Here is a 16,385-nt window from a genome sequence, read left to right on the forward strand (position 1 = left end):
CTTGGTGATTATTTTGGCTTAGGGGTGCCTTGAAAAGATTATGGAGACCCTAAGGGTGCCTTGAAATGAAAAACTTTGGGATCCACTGGGTTAATGTATACGAAAAGCCAGGAGCACATAATCTCATGTGATTTTACTAACCAGGATTAGGTAACCCCATATATTTTGTTTTGTACTTAAAACAAAATAAAAATCAAATAATAAAATGTTTTTAAACTTCAGGTATGACAAATTTATCAATGCATGTCAAAGTAAAAAAATGAAAATGGCAAGGGCAGATTTTATTTTAGGCAGACTAGGGTGTTGCCTAATTTATCCTGGTTGGCAGGTATGTACGGCTAACGTTATAGAAGACATTATATGAGAGTTCTCACTGTGGGAGGAAACGCACAACGTAATATTTTCCAGAGCTCTGTATATTGTTGAGAATTCCTGACCGGGAGATTTCAGCAGTGTACTACATTTACAGGACATCAAAGTAATTAGCAGCATCATAAGTGGGAACAGGGCTTATAGTGACAGTTATCTGTTTCCATAAGAACCGAGCTTATGCCTGTTGTTCTTAATTACTTTCATGTCCATCCCTGACCCCATTCAACAAATATAATACATATCTTATCTCTGTGTCAGAAGTTTCCACAAAGATGTGTAACTAATGGTTCACAATGGAACTTGCTACACATGCAATCCATTGGCTATAAAGCATGACATTTGTCTAATGTAATTTATCTCACACAATCTCAGGACAGAAAATGTCTTGTGTAATCCTGGTTTAAACAGACAAACTAAGAAAACAATCTGCTGTAGCACATGTAAAGGGTTAATTGTGAAAGTGCAAATGCTGCTCTGTGATGTCCCATGCCTCCTTTTGAGCAAATGCATCATTGTTCACGTGTAGACGCATGGATTTTCGGCCCTGCATGTGCAAGTGTGCAAAAACTTCGGCAGATCAGGGGTATTGAGTGGGTTGGGACGTACTTTGCTAACAGTTGATTAGACACACTAATTTTGTAGGTTAAGATTATTTAAATGGGCTGGCAGGAAGGTGGAGAAGGAGAATTTATGGAGGGGTTTCCTGTTTTTAAGCTAGTAAGATGGGTGGAGAGTCTAGGGCCCCGGTCTTGTAAGCCAAGCCCTGGCGTTGGTGTGATTCCTGGTGGCTGACCCCTCCCCAGGGACTAGTCAACTTATTGTATGTACAGTGTGGGCAGGACCATCTTTTCCATTGGGCACGATGGGCAGGTGCCCGGGGGCCCCACGGGCAAGAGGGCCCCATAGACAGGGCTCTTAATTAGAATAAATAATCCTGCAAAAGAAAAAACCTGCAAAAAAAACCTTCAAGGGTCACTGAGCAAGTACATCTATCTATCTGTATCTCTATATATCTATATCTGTATCTCTATACATCTATATATCTATATCTATATCTATATCTATATCTATATCTATATATATATATATATATATAGGGACCCCGGTGCACTGCTTTACCCGGGGGCCCATAATGTTGTTAAGATGGCCCTGAGCGTGGGCCAACCCTGATCAATTACTTTACTCTCCATTCCTTTTTATTCCCCTCCCTCTTCTTGGGCCAGTGGACCCCCTCCCCCACTACAGCAGCAGTGGGATTTAGCTTCCTCTACCTCCTGTCATTTTGGCAAATTTGTAAAATGTAGTTTTGTTTACAACAGGAGGCCACTTTCACAATATCTTACATGGCCATCCTACATTCCCAATCCGCTCCTGCCGTAGTGGCTTTTACTCGCTGAAAAAAGACCTGAATTCAGAGGTGTTGGAAAATCATCTTTATCCCTAGATTTTCCAACTTCCAGCTGCAGTTTGCACGAAAGTGGATTTCCAGGAACTTACAATACAGGTTGAAAGTTGTATTTAATGAAGGGGGTGGCCCTAAAGTGCTAGCAGGCAGGGCTATGAGGTCAATGTTTTACTCTCTTCACCATATGCATATCCATGTGCACCTATTACTCTGCAAAAGGTTGCACGGAGCTTTTTGTACAGGGCAGGTGGAATGTGGGTGGGCATCTATTCATGTGCTAAGCAAATAGGTGTATTTGCACATAACCAAATGCACTCTGAGGCTGCAAATGACCCCCATAGACTAAGGATGTCAATCAGACTTCCACAGTACTGCGTCAGCACTCAGCAGCATGTAAGATGTAACTTCTGATTATCTATATCAGTTCTGACATGTAAGCTAAGGCAAGACAATACAGTTGAATCCCAAAATTTTTGGGAGTTTTGCCGGACTCTCGAGACAGTAGGGCAACCTCCCATATCCTGACCTCTTTGCTGGTGAAGTGGGAGGGGGCACTGGCCTCGCCCCTCTGCTGTAATTGGACTAAATTGGTGGGATTTGACAGAGGGGTGGGGTCTAAGTATGTGTTCCGCGTAGCCACACCCCCAGGAAGCTGCATGCAGATCTCCCTTCCCAGATGGGAGATCTCCAAAGTAGGCAAGTATGTTTATAACATATTTAGATTTTTGGGGGTTTGGTCATGGGTGTAACTACAAAGTTATGGCCACCACAGCAAAATTTTAAATGGGCCACTACTTGACCAAGACATTCCCAGCAACTTTCAGTCAGTATCATTACACTTCCTAACACAAAGAGCAGAGATGCCCAAACTAAGTAGATAAAAAAACAGAAAAAAACATTTAAAGGTGCTTAATTTTTAATTGGCAAGTGACTGTCATAAAAGGCTGCTACCACCCAAGAGAAAATTGTATATAATTAACAAAAAATGACAGTGCTAATATTGATTTCTAAAAAGGAATAAATATGAGACCTATGTCTGTGATATAAATACAATAACAATATTTTATTAAAAATACATAAATATAGTTTCTGCATTTTGGGGACCTATTCAACTCTCTTCTACGCTATCATTTCTAAAAATGTTTTAGACCTGTCTGTAATGGGTTATTCCCAAAACACAAGTGTTGAGAATAGCCTGTAATTGTTTTGTCTATTTATGTCTAAAAATGTATCTATACAATACACAATGGATGCCTTAAAACAGTTTTTAATCAAGTTGCAAGGGACCACACACTTCTATGGAGTAAAACGTTTTACTGGAATTTGATCCACAAAAGAGAACAGCATCTCAGAGACGACTGGGTTACAGGCATCAACATATTCTGCAAGTACATTTTGCTAAGCCTATTCTGTCTGGAGTGCTTAATTGTGACTAATTCTGTTCTATGAGAGTCAGCTGGGACATTTAGCTTCCACATAGAGTTGGATGTGCTTAAAGCCAATTACATACAGCTGAACCATTTGTTGGAATCTATAGGAGATTTACTACTTCTATGGCAATTTGAGACTTACTGCTCCTAAAGAGAATTCAATACCAGTAGTTTGAGGGACCACTGGTTCCATTATCCCTAGAAACTGTGGACTTGATTTCTGGCACCTTTGGCCGTATACATTGTTTACTTAAATAATAATATTATTTGACTAGTTGTAGTCATAAATATTACGTCATAGATATTAGCACTGCAGTGTGATAGGAATAAGTGTGTTTGTTTTTATATTTAGTTATTTTTAATAACATTTTATTATTTTATTACAGACATTGGTCTAGTCTATTCATTTTTAGAAAGCTTTATTACCACTATCATTTTTTGACATTTCGGATTCCAGAACAATGAACACTTACACTTCTGATCCCCAAAAAATACTACAAGGACACTTGGGTCCATAACAATGGCACATTGACACTTGGGGTACTAGAACAATGACACATTGACATTTGGAGTTCTAGAGCAATGGCGCAATGACATTTGGAAACCTAAAATAATGGTACACTGACACTTGGAGTCCTATTACAATGGCACAATGACACTTGCAGGCCCAAATCAGTGGTACAATGACACTTAGTGTCCCAGAACAATGACACACTGACATATAGATTCCCAGAACAGTGGTACAGTGAGACTTGGGGTCCCCAATCAATGGTACACTGACACTTGACATCCCAGAACAATGGCACACAGATATTGACATTCCCAAAACAATGGCACATGGACACATAGGTTCCCAGAATAATGGCTCATGGACACATAGACAGGTTCTCAGAAAAATAACACACTGACGCTTAGGTCCCAAGAACAATGACACACTAACACTTAGGTTCCCAGAACAATGGCAGACTGACAATTGGGGTTAAATGTATTAGCCAACGGTTTTGTAAAATTGATGATTTACAGTGATTTTGCATTTGGGATGTAAAGCGACAACTTTATTAAAGGCAAAACCTCCTGGGTTTTGCCTTTAATAAAATTGCAATTTTAAATCTCAATGGCAAAACAAAAACACAGATTGATACATTTACCCCTTAGGACCCCAGAACAATGGCACAGTGACAACTTGGTGACCCAGCTAAAAGAAATGTTAAGCACCACAGCAAAAGAGTACTGCTCCATCCCAAAATAACAATCAACGCAACACCCTGACAACATCTTTGCCAAACTGCATCAACTTTATACATTTCTTTTATCGTCAATAGCCACACTGAGGGGGCCTTAGAGACACATGTCTGGGATTAGGGCTTCTTATGCTACTGGGCATTATAGTAGTTGCATAAGATTCTATAGCTTCTAGAGCTATAATTACACCCTTGGGATTAGTTCCACAATAACTAACTAAATCAATGGTTACTTTTTATATCCATGAAAAAATACATTACAAAATAAAAATTTTCAGAATAGCTGCAGAACCCTACATTTGCTGGATGTGATGGCACTGCAGGACATATTATTCAGAAGTTTTTATGTTTACCTGAAAAATTGACATTCCTAATAGGCTTGTAAAGAGCCTATACTTACATTTAAAAGGAATCTACAAGTAACACATATCAATGGGAATTTTTTAAAACTGTTTCATTTTCTATGTTCCCGTAACAGGAGACAATATGACGCTTATGGTATTTTCAAAAATCTGAAAACAACATTTGTCTGGACGTAGCCCTAGAACAAGATGTAGCCACAAGATGAATATGTATTTTTACTACTTTCATAACATTGTACACTGACACCTGTAAAACTGCAATAGTCAGGGGCAAACGCAGGATTTGTAGAGGGGGAGTTTCCACACCGTGCCGCCAGTGGGCGTGACCAGCATGCATGGGGGCGTGGCTATAATCTTAAACAGTGCTTGGCTGCTCTCCAACTCTTTCTATCCCCATGATATACATGGGCAATGCTGCGTGCACTACTGTTAGGTGCACGCAGCTCTCTATTTTCAAGCAGAGCTGTGTGAAGCAGGAGCAGAGTCCAGCTACCTCAATTATACAGTGCCCCAGGCTTGGAGGAGGGTTTCCAAGCAATAGAAAACCCCCCTTCAGTTTGTCTTTGATGGTATACAATCCAAACCAGTAGATGAAGTGGGAATTTAGAAGTGGCTGTATGGACAATGCAAGTGAATGGAATGAGATAATTTTACAATGAAAGCAGAAGGAGACTTGCCGGTATGACTACTGCATGGTGTTTAGCAGGCACATCATGCAAAGTTAATATTGCAATAAAATACTTATTACTTATTTACTTAATCAACATTATCAATGCAACTATAATTGCTGTGCAAGCAATTATCCTATTCACAGTACTCAAATATAAACACTTAATCAACAAGCAACTTTTCCATTGCAGAGGCAATGGAACCTAGATCTTAGCAGACATTAGTAAATGTGCATAGAGTAAAATAAACACACAGTGAACCAGAAGTTACTCACTTCAGTGCCTGGCTGTGCTTGGCGTCATATTGTAAAGTTGAGAAATCGCTTAGAGAATCTGATTTCTGCGAGAGGCAGCTCAGGTGATTTCTTATTCCTCGGCTTCTGCTGAGAATTGCAAAGACAATAAACAGAGTAAGAACTGGCACATAGTCGTAGAATTGTAAGCAGAATTTACAAGCAAAGGAATTAGAGCTTGGGTATTACATCTTTTAAAACAGATCAAGTAGGAGCAGGCATGCATTGCTTTAAAAGTGCGTACAGCAGGGGACAGCTGGAAAGAACAAATAAGTAGTCTGCGGTACCACAGGTAGGGGTCGGCTATTCTAATGCTGTAATCTAGGCTGTTACATACATCATGAAGTTGTGTGTCCCACTTGGCCACGCCCCTCAAAAAACCCCGCCAGCGAGATCTCCCCTCCCAGAACGGAGATCTCAAAAGTTGTCATGTATGATATAGAGCGACCCAGAATATCTTACTTCAGGAATGGAGATTTGAGTGAACATGTCAAAAATTCTGTCAACAGAACCAACTTATTAGATTTAATGTTAAATGAATATTATATGGACACATATGTTATTTTGCTTTGCAGATCTCTACTTAATAAGTAAAACACTCAAAAACCAGGTTCATTCACAAGGTATTGTGTGGTAATTCCATCTAAGTTCTCTGTTATTTCCACCACAATGTTACTGTATTGTGGATTTTACATGTGATCGATGGTCCGATCGCTCGGTCCATGGACTGCATACACACTAGCCTTGTTTAGGACGATAAAGGGAAGAGCGGACGTCCCTTTAGCGACTTTTTACAGCCATGTTGTCGTGAGCAATGACTGTAATTTCGTACTCACTGTTGTGGATCGGTCGGAAGTTTATACACACTACACAAGGGAAAACGAGATTGGAATGAAAATATTAAACGGTACGATCAACCAAATGAGGCGACAATCGTCCATTTGGGCAGACTTTCGACCATCGTGTCACTGCACACACTGACCCGACTTTTAATCGAGCGGTCGTATGTGGGCTGATTTAGTCGATTATTGGATGAAAACTGTGTAGTGTGTACCCAGCTTAAGATACAGGTTTAACTCTATCATTTCCAGATTGCTCAGTTTAGAGGGAACACTGCCTCATACACCCTGAGTCATTCCTGATCCAGCACCATTGTGACAAATAGAAGCAGGACATTCCTATTTTGACTGGGAGGACTGGGACGAAGTGGTGGGTATTTATACTGAATCTAGTATCAGCCTCAGATATGGTACTTGTTTACAGTGTATTTTTCACCTAACATAATGATTATAATGAGACACATTATTATGTTATAAATTAGAATCTATTTTTTGTTGCATTGGATTAAGTTACCATTTCATGTCGTATTGGTAGTCCATACTTAAATGTAAGCACATTAAGTTTGGCTTGCCGCACATGTTTCTATGCTGGACGTGAGTTCATGATTTTGTGGTATATAAAGCATTATTTTCAGATTTCTGTTATTTTATGCAAGGAACGCTATTTATCTGAACTGGAAAAATCACTCTGCCCTGTCTATCAGAGAGTGCTGATTAGTGAAGCGCTCCCACACTACAACCACCTATCTTAGCCGAGGCATATTTTGTTGGGTTGTCCAAGAGCTTGCCTATTTCCTGGATTTGTATAATAAAAATGTACTATAATGTAATCAATTATTTCCCAGCTCAGGGATACTTTCTCCTTGGTGTTATAGGTGAAAATGTGTGAGTGATAATGATGTTTGTATCTCATGTTGTTGCGTGTCTTAAGCTATTTTATTGTGTTGTTGTTTCCAAAAGCATGTACAAAAATCTGTCCAAAAATATAAATGTGGCGTTAAGCAGTATTTTAGGAGAAAAAATAAAAAGTTGCAATTAATTAAGGAGGCTGTCTGAAAGTTATAGTAGCACTTTGAATTGATGCTTTTACTTTTGCTGGCATGCAAATTTCAAAAAGTGGACAGTGGGAACTATGAGCAAGAATGGTGGTCACATAAAAGAGTGAGAGCATTGTGGGCCTTTATTTTTATGTTTCATACATTACTTTTATATTCTGCTGGATCTAGAACATGCTTTTTGTCTATTCACCTATCAGTGAGGACCTAATTCTCACCCAATGCCTAACATAAGATAATTGTTGATGAAATAAATATATGATCTGTGAACACTGAAAATTGTCTAGGGATTAAATAGAGATAAGCAGAATCATTTTTCAAAATTTTGTTTAAATCAAGTGTTGCAACCGAACAGGCCATTTAGAAGAGGTGTGCACGTCTCGCAAAACAATCTTTAAGTTTTGCTGTGACATTGCACACTGTATTTGTACATTCACATTGCACTGAATTAATAGAGTAAGAATAGAGCTGGGATAATGATGGACAAATCATTGTAATCTGTGTTGTGGTTGGGGTAGATAGGAAACAAATTCTGCTAGCGAAACATACAACATTTTGCTGCCAAATGTGGAATGGAGAACAGTTTTTAATTTTACTGACCTTGGGGGGTGTTGGTTCCCCCTTTTCTGTTTTACTGTATACAAAAACCAATCCTTTCATGACTTGACCAATGCAGTTTCTATTTGTTTTACCATCTTTTCTCTTCTACAGCCATGACAAGCTCAACAGCTCGGATGAGTCTCAATCACTCTGAATGTTTTATCAGTTTATAATTTATTTTTTCACATCTCTCCCTCATTCACACCCACATTCCTATGATGGTATTCTACCTCACATACATCCTGATGTGCACTATTGCATGGCACATTAAAGTTCAACTTAACATTATAATGTGTTATAAAATAAAACACATTACAGTGCACTAGAGTGTCACGAACCCTTCACGGGAACGCACCGCATACCTGGCAACTATGGAGCAGAAAAGTGCACAGTGTATCGTGTCTGTAGAGCTAGGTACCTGGATAGGTAAGTGCACATACAACAAAATCAAATGACCATTGTTAAGCCTTCTTAAAGGTTTTGGGGGGATATTTACATTAACTGGTGAACTCCTTTAAAACAATATGTGCAGCAGCACCATACTAGTCATCCTTTATGTTTACTTACAATCTGTTTGCACTACCGTCTCCCACCTTAAACATAATGAATACAAACAAATAAACAATAGTTGGCATGTTTGCTTGCCAAGTTCTGTTGTATTTTATTTTGGAGACCAGATTATTGTCTTTGGAGATGAATTTAAAGGGAACGTTTACTTTTCTAGTAAAAACAGGGGAGAAATCTAATTCTAGACTTCCTAGGCCTCTTTTGCCATGATAGGAGCTGCCAGAAGCTTAAATATGCAAATGCATAGCTAAATGTGTCCTGAGCGCTCCTGTTCTCAGGTAATGGAGGAGTACCGGGCGAGGGACCGCCTCCTATTTGCTACATGGGGAGACATGTGGGACAAGTTGGAAAAAGGATGTTACAGAAAAGTGAGCTTCCCCTTTATCACTTACAATATAAAATCTCTATCTAACCTGTACATGGGTTAAAATTCATTTGAATATTTGATCATTTTTAAGCAGTACATAATAATTATTTGCTGATCAACTGATCATAATCATTAGGGGATATGACTAACAATGGGGCTCATATAGAGTCGGACATATACCAAGGCTGGACAGGGACAGTCAAGCGCAGACTGGGTACAGTAAAATCATATTAAATTTTTCCCTCTGAAGAAGTTACATTGTAATGAAACACATTTGAATTTTATGGTATTTCTATCCTATTAGCTGATCTTGCATCAATATCTACTTCCATCCGACTAAAGTTTTTTTCACCAATGCTGTTTGCTCAAAATTCAAGATTCCAGCAATCATTACAGTGAGTGACGGACATTCATTATCATCGTGAGACCCTATACATTCACCCACCTAGCCATTGCTCCAAGCTGTGGCGTATCCGAGAGTACCGACCAGACAGCTCCACATTGCCGAGGGCCTCACTCGGGCCCACATGGTAGGTTTCGGTGGTCAGAGCCGGTTTGGCTCCCAGAGATTGGGTCTCCAGCCCTAGGGTGTCAGTCCAATTTCATCATCAATCCTGATTTCTACTGACTCCATTTGAGTGATCTCACGGATACCTTCCATGTATACATTACAGGTTGGTGGATAACTATATTCTCTTACACTGAACGGATGCACATGGAGTAGTGTTAAGACCAGCACACATACATGCGTTGGAGTATCTCTATGGGGGGTATTCAATTGTTAGCGTTAACGCTAAAAAACGAGCGCTCAAAAAATATTACCGTTTATACGGTAATATTGTGCTTGAAAAGCGTTAATACGGTAGTTTACTCGCGGAATTTCAGCTCGCCGCTCAGGGAGCGGCAAGCTGAAGTTCCGCGAGTAATTACCGTATTAACGCTAAGATTTTTTGAGCGCTCATTTGAGAGCGTTAACGCTAACAATTGAATACCCCCCTATGACTATTATGACCTTCTATTATTTGCATTCTATCAGCAATTACTTGTGGATGCAGATTAGAATTGTTCACAGCATAATTATAATTATTTTTTCCTCTCAGTACGAGGTGCGACTTATCCGTTGCAATATGTGGACATCATTCATTAGACACAGTATTGGTTTTATCCAATGATGAAATATTCAGTACTTGAGGACTAGTTACTATACTCTTCCAGCATTTCAGCTATTGTTTTTTCGTTCGACCATACCAGCTATATTTGTTTGTATTTTAGCACGTGTGCTTATTTTATATTCATGATTTGTAAATTGTGTTTACATATAATAAATGTTTTATGCGTTTTATTTGATGATCTGTTAGATGTTTTTTACCACTGAGATTTATTAGCCATCTACGTTTTTAGCGCTGTGTCACATATTTTTATTCAAGGTCACATTCAATGTCATAATTATGGCATAGGGAAGAGTTAAAAATATAAATAGATAAATGATTATTCCCAATGTTGAATTCATTTTATCCTGTGAAGTCACTGAATGTAGTACACAAGTTAAGGATTGAATACGTAAATCCAGTGTCTGTCCCACACAGATGATTTGGCAGTTTATAGTTCATGAGTTGTGCTGCCTTCCATTATAACAGATTAAATCAGCTCAAGATAAGGGCTATAAGTAGACAACAAATGGGGCATCACAAGGAAAATGCAGTGTGCAAGTCCAGGCCTCATGATGTCATATGCTAACATAAGCAGTCCATCAATGGAATATTATACATGATTTATACTTGCATAGATCTGTATAGGTATTTATGATCAGTGGATTAGACCCATGACATACGTCAAACTTAAATGCTAGCCCCTAGGAAAACTACAGTAATCATGTCTAACAGTTAAATAATTTAAGTGTCCACTGATAGACTCCAGCTGAAAGGGGGAGGATTGACACATTTGACCCTACTCCCTCTGTAAACAGCCAGGAATAAAAGGAGAGGAGAATGGCAATAGATTAATTATATCTTGGAGGATCCTGATGTATAAGACATCAACACAAAGGACTGTGGGACAGGCATTGACCCACTCCTCTACGCAGTCCGGATTTTTGTGTCCTTCTTGGATCCTTTCTTAGCCTGTGGGTTTTTTGTTTAATTACTAAGGGGCTGATTTAGAGTTGGTTGCAAAATGGGAGTAAATTACTCTTTAAAAAAAAAAAAAAAAAAAGAGCATAGAAATAAGTAATTTCCTACATATGCAGAGCTGTGTGTGGAGATGCATCCATCTCTATATCAGCAGGATAGGTGCCTGGTTTACGCCAAGTCATCATATCCAGTGTTCATTTGCAGCTGCCTTATAGCAGGTGCAAAACATAGCATATATGCGAGTTTCTGCAGGTCTGCATGAGACGTATTTGTGTAAACCCACCTTCACTGTACTCGGCTATCGTTAGAACGCCACCACCTGGAGAGGTGGGACGGGGAGTAAGTGCCAAAACCACATAAGTCTGCATAGGTGCATATGCATGCGCCAACTTTGCGTAGCGTTTCTTGCGACATTGCTCTGAGCATGATGCGAAAGTTGGCGCATGCATATGCACCTATGCAGACTTATGTGGTTTTGGCACTTACTCCCCGTCCCACCTCTCCAGAGCAATGTCGCAAGATACGCTATGCAAAGTGGCGTACGTCCCACTTACATCAGCAACTAAATGTCCTGGGCAGAGCCGTAACTTAGAATTCTAGCGCCTGGGGTAATAAAGACAAATGCCGCCCCCCTAGCCCTCAATTTTCACCAAATGAGCCTAAAATATTCCTAAATTTCGCCCCCCTTCAGCGTTGCGCCCTGGGCGGTCGCCCCTATTGCACAGCCCTAGTTACGGCCCTGGTCCTGGGACATAATTTACAACGGAGTGATGTCACCCCCAGTGGGCGGCACTTGTGTAGTGAGTGCATACGGACTGGCAGACGTATCAGGCTAGCGCTGCAGGTGTTTTATTTAGCGTTGGTAAAGCCAGACACAAGGCTTGCATTGTAGTTAGGAATCAATGGGGATCATTGTCCCAAGAGCTGACAATTAAGGGTCACAGGGGAAGAATGGGTGTTATATACCAGTAGCAGGCATCTGGTGGCTCTCTAGCTGGAAGAGGCTGGCAGGGCATGCTGGAACTTGTGGTTCTACAACAGCTAGAGAGCCCCTGATCGCCTGCTTCTGGTATAGGCAGCTGATATATTTACAAATTACAATTTATGGATTATTTTCTGAGACCTCCTGCATAATGGCCTTGTGTAGATAACAGCCGCCCCATCTGTCAGTCCTCCCACCCCCTGTTTCCATACCTGAGCGCTGCCTTCCTCCCGTGCAGGACGAACTCTCCCTCCGCTCTCTGAGCCATAGCAGCTTCTCTGCCTCTATCCCCTGTCGCTAGGGGAGGAGCCAAACAAGACGTTGCTAAGCGGAAGTCTCTTCAGTGAAAAGTTCGCTCTTCCTACATTGGTAACAATTATGAACCCGCGCGTATTCCGTCCAAAAGAGCTGCCTGAATGCCGGTCAGAGTACAGCCAATGGCACGCTGGTATGGCCTGTGACGTCACCATGTTCGCCCAGGTCATCTGCTCGGTGGCTCAGGTCTTCATCCTGGGGCTGCCCTCCCGGGTGGCCTCTGTGTGGTTCGGACCCAAGGAGGGCTTGCACTGCCTGCACAATATTCTCTCCCTGCGCCCTTGCACTGATGTGTATGGAGTGGATGCATCTGCTAGTGGCTGAGCCCATGTTTCCCTCTGCTTTGCTGCACTTGTCTCCAAAATGTCCACTTCTGTGTGATCACATGGACATCAACTTGGCCAATACACAGTTTCATCTTGGATGAACGAGAAACAGTGGTTGTCTGTGAAATAATCACCAATCAGAAACAGTCATTGCACTTCTCAGACAGTACTGGGACTGCTGACTCTTACATGACTAAATCGCTGGTGAACAGGCCACAGGGCTAAGTTTCAAGCTGTGAATTGGGGGATGTCCAGGCAACTGGAGAGCCCCCCAAGTGTGCCTGCTTCATTTGAAACACAAAACAAAGATATACACTCACATAGGCATAGGCATGAACACACACAGACAATCATACACACATGTAGTAGACAAATGTAAACACATAGACACATGAATACACACATATAGTTGCATGAGTACACATACACACAGAGGCATATGAATTCATTGAAGACACCTGTGTGCACATGCATATACATGGATATACACACAGGAAAATGCATACACAACATATATTTATAAACAGATATTTTGGTGCTCTTCTGTATATTGTTCTGTATCTTCAAAACAACCAGATCTAGCAACAGCCCCACATAGAAAAGAGATAATAACCTCACATGGTGATACATTCCAGGAGATTGAGGTTACAGCGTCTGAGGATCCACCAGTATTTATTTATTTATATTTGCATTTTGTGAGTAAGTTGGAGCTCATTTGGTGTGATTTGGCTGCTGTTTCCAGGAATTTGAGTGCTCCCTGTTATGTTTATCTTATTATACACAGGCATGTGTACATACACACATTCATACACACACATAGGCACATGCAAATGATGGATATATATCTATTACTTCAATTCATTCTCTTTCTATTCCTCTTTTACTGTAAATGAACCAAATTATAAATAACAGACTAAATAATAGTTTCACTTTTGGTTCTATTGTAGTCTATAAAGGACGTTACCTGTTCTCCACCTTCTCATTGTCTGTGAGCTCTGAAGAACACGGCAACCAACGCAGTATAAACCAATCAAACATGGATGAAATTCCTAAAATGACTGAATATATCACTAACTTCAGTCTAGATAAATGTTCCAAAGATAATAGGGGTTTTATCCGCGTTCTCATCCAACTCTTTGGCTTTTTGGGTCATGGAAAGTCATCATTCATCAACTCCTGCAAATATGTCCTAGAGGATAGAGAGTATAAGACTTATGCAGATGTGAGAGAAATTGATGGAGGTAACACTATGAAGAGAATCACATATCCACTGACGAAGACACTTACTCTAGTGGACAACCGAGGCTGCTCTGTCATGAACAACTATGAAGTAGGAGAAATTTATGGACAAATTGGTACGTGTATAAGAGCATTTGTATTACACATGTATTATTTATGTATTATTTAACACAAAATTATATATATATATATATATATATATATATATATATATATATATGAGCCCACATAATATGATTAATAATACATCTCTCCCAGGCAATCTGTTACCACTTGATGTCAAGGTTGAGTGGAGTAAAAATGCAGGACTTATGGAAGAAATTGTTGATGCAGAGAAATCGGTGAAAGACTCTGACTTCATGTATCCAGTATTTGTGTACAGGTAAGAGACCAGTATTCCACTTACCACTCCAAGCTTTTGTATGTATATTATTAAAACACTGCATAGAGTTATGAAGTTTTATAAGCTTGTATGACACATTGTTATATTTACATACTGTTAGCATGTTTTGTTTTCCAAAAAATATATATTTTGGTGCCATCAAAACATTTAGTGGAAAGTTTGAATATTTAAATTAATTTTTATCGCCAATATTGGCTTAAAATTACATTTCATTATGCTAAATAACTTTCATCTTCTAACAAGTGATTCCTACTCTATGTTTAAAAGTGATCAATCAAAGCTTGAGAAAGATAAAAGATATGACCACAGGTTCTTCCCTGTTTCAGTCAACAAATGTAAATGATTATTATTATTATTATTATAGATTTGGAAGGCATCACAGTTCTCTGCTGCGCCGTACAGTATGGAAAACAGGACATACATAAAGCAGGGACATACAAAGTAGACAAAAAAATACCAATACTTCAGCACTCCGGGCAAACATATGAGCGAAGATGGAGTAGAAGAACAGGTATGGAGACAGGAGGGGAGAGGGACCCTGCTCATACGAGCTCACATCCTAAGGGAGGGTGGACAAACAGGCACAGGAGGGAGCCATTAAAGTAAGGGAGAGAAAGGCGGGGCTTGTGGAGAGGGGAGAACGAGAGAAGGATGTTTGCGAAGGTGCAACAAGGTAAGGGTTAAGTGGATTGTTGGTAGGCTTTGAGGAACAGGTGAGTTTTGAGTGCCCGTTTGAAGGAGCACAGACTGGGTGAGACGGATGGAGCGAGGGAGGTCGTTCCAGTGGAGGGAAGCAGCTCGGGAGAAGTCTTGGATTCTGGAGTGGGAAGAGGTGATCAGAGTGGAGGAGAGGCGACAGTCATTGACCGAGTGCAGGGAGCGGGCAGGGGTGTGAATGGTGAGGAGGTTGGAGATATAGGGGGCAGTAGACTGGGAGAGGGCTTTGTAAGTGGTGGTGAGGAGCTTGAAAATGATCCTGTAGGGGAAGGGGAGCCAGTGTAAGGGGAGGCGGAGCGGCGTGAGAGAAAGGGGAGTCAGGCAGCCGCATTAAGAATGGAGCGAAGGTGGGAGAGGGGGGGCCAGTGAATCATGATCTGAATCATGTATCAGGAATTGAATCATGAATCATGAATCATAAATCATGAATCAGGTATAATGAACCAGGTCGTGTGACCTCCGCTGCTTCCAGCATTCTTCGTTTACGACAAGGTTTTCATACAGTAGGCCAGTACGTCATTCAATTTAGGATCTTAGCCTCTGAACTTCAGTGGAACACTGAAGCATTAATTGCCGCCTTCTGGCAGGGGCTCTCCGACAAAATTAAAGATGCACTGACTACCCAAGAGCTTCCTTCGTCACTAGAAGATTTGATCTCTCTTTGCCATCGTGTAGACATGAGATTTCGTGAAAGAGAATCCGAGAAAACAACTTCTGTTAAAGCACCTCTTCGTTCAACCCCTCAATTTCGTCCAGCCTCACCCTCTGTGATTCCCATGGAGATAGGACGTTCCAAGTTATCTTTAGAAGAGAGGAGATGAAGAGTCAAGAATAGACTCTATCTATTGTGCTGATTCCACACATATGCTCAGTTCTTGCCCTAAGAAATCGGGAAATGCCAGGCCCTAACTAGTTCTGGAGAGGTGAAGTTAGGGTCCCTGGAGTCCTCTCCATCTTCTATGAAATTAAAAGTCTGCGCTTTTGATGTTACGATTTCCGTTGCTACCAAATCCTTTGAGTCACAGGCATTGATTGATTCTGGAGCAGCAGGAAATTTCATTTCTAAATCCCTAGT

Source organism: Mixophyes fleayi, unplaced genomic scaffold (genome assembly GCF_038048845.1).
Source record: "Mixophyes fleayi isolate aMixFle1 unplaced genomic scaffold, aMixFle1.hap1 Scaffold_116, whole genome shotgun sequence".
Taxonomy (NCBI): domain Eukaryota; kingdom Metazoa; phylum Chordata; class Amphibia; order Anura; family Limnodynastidae; genus Mixophyes; species Mixophyes fleayi.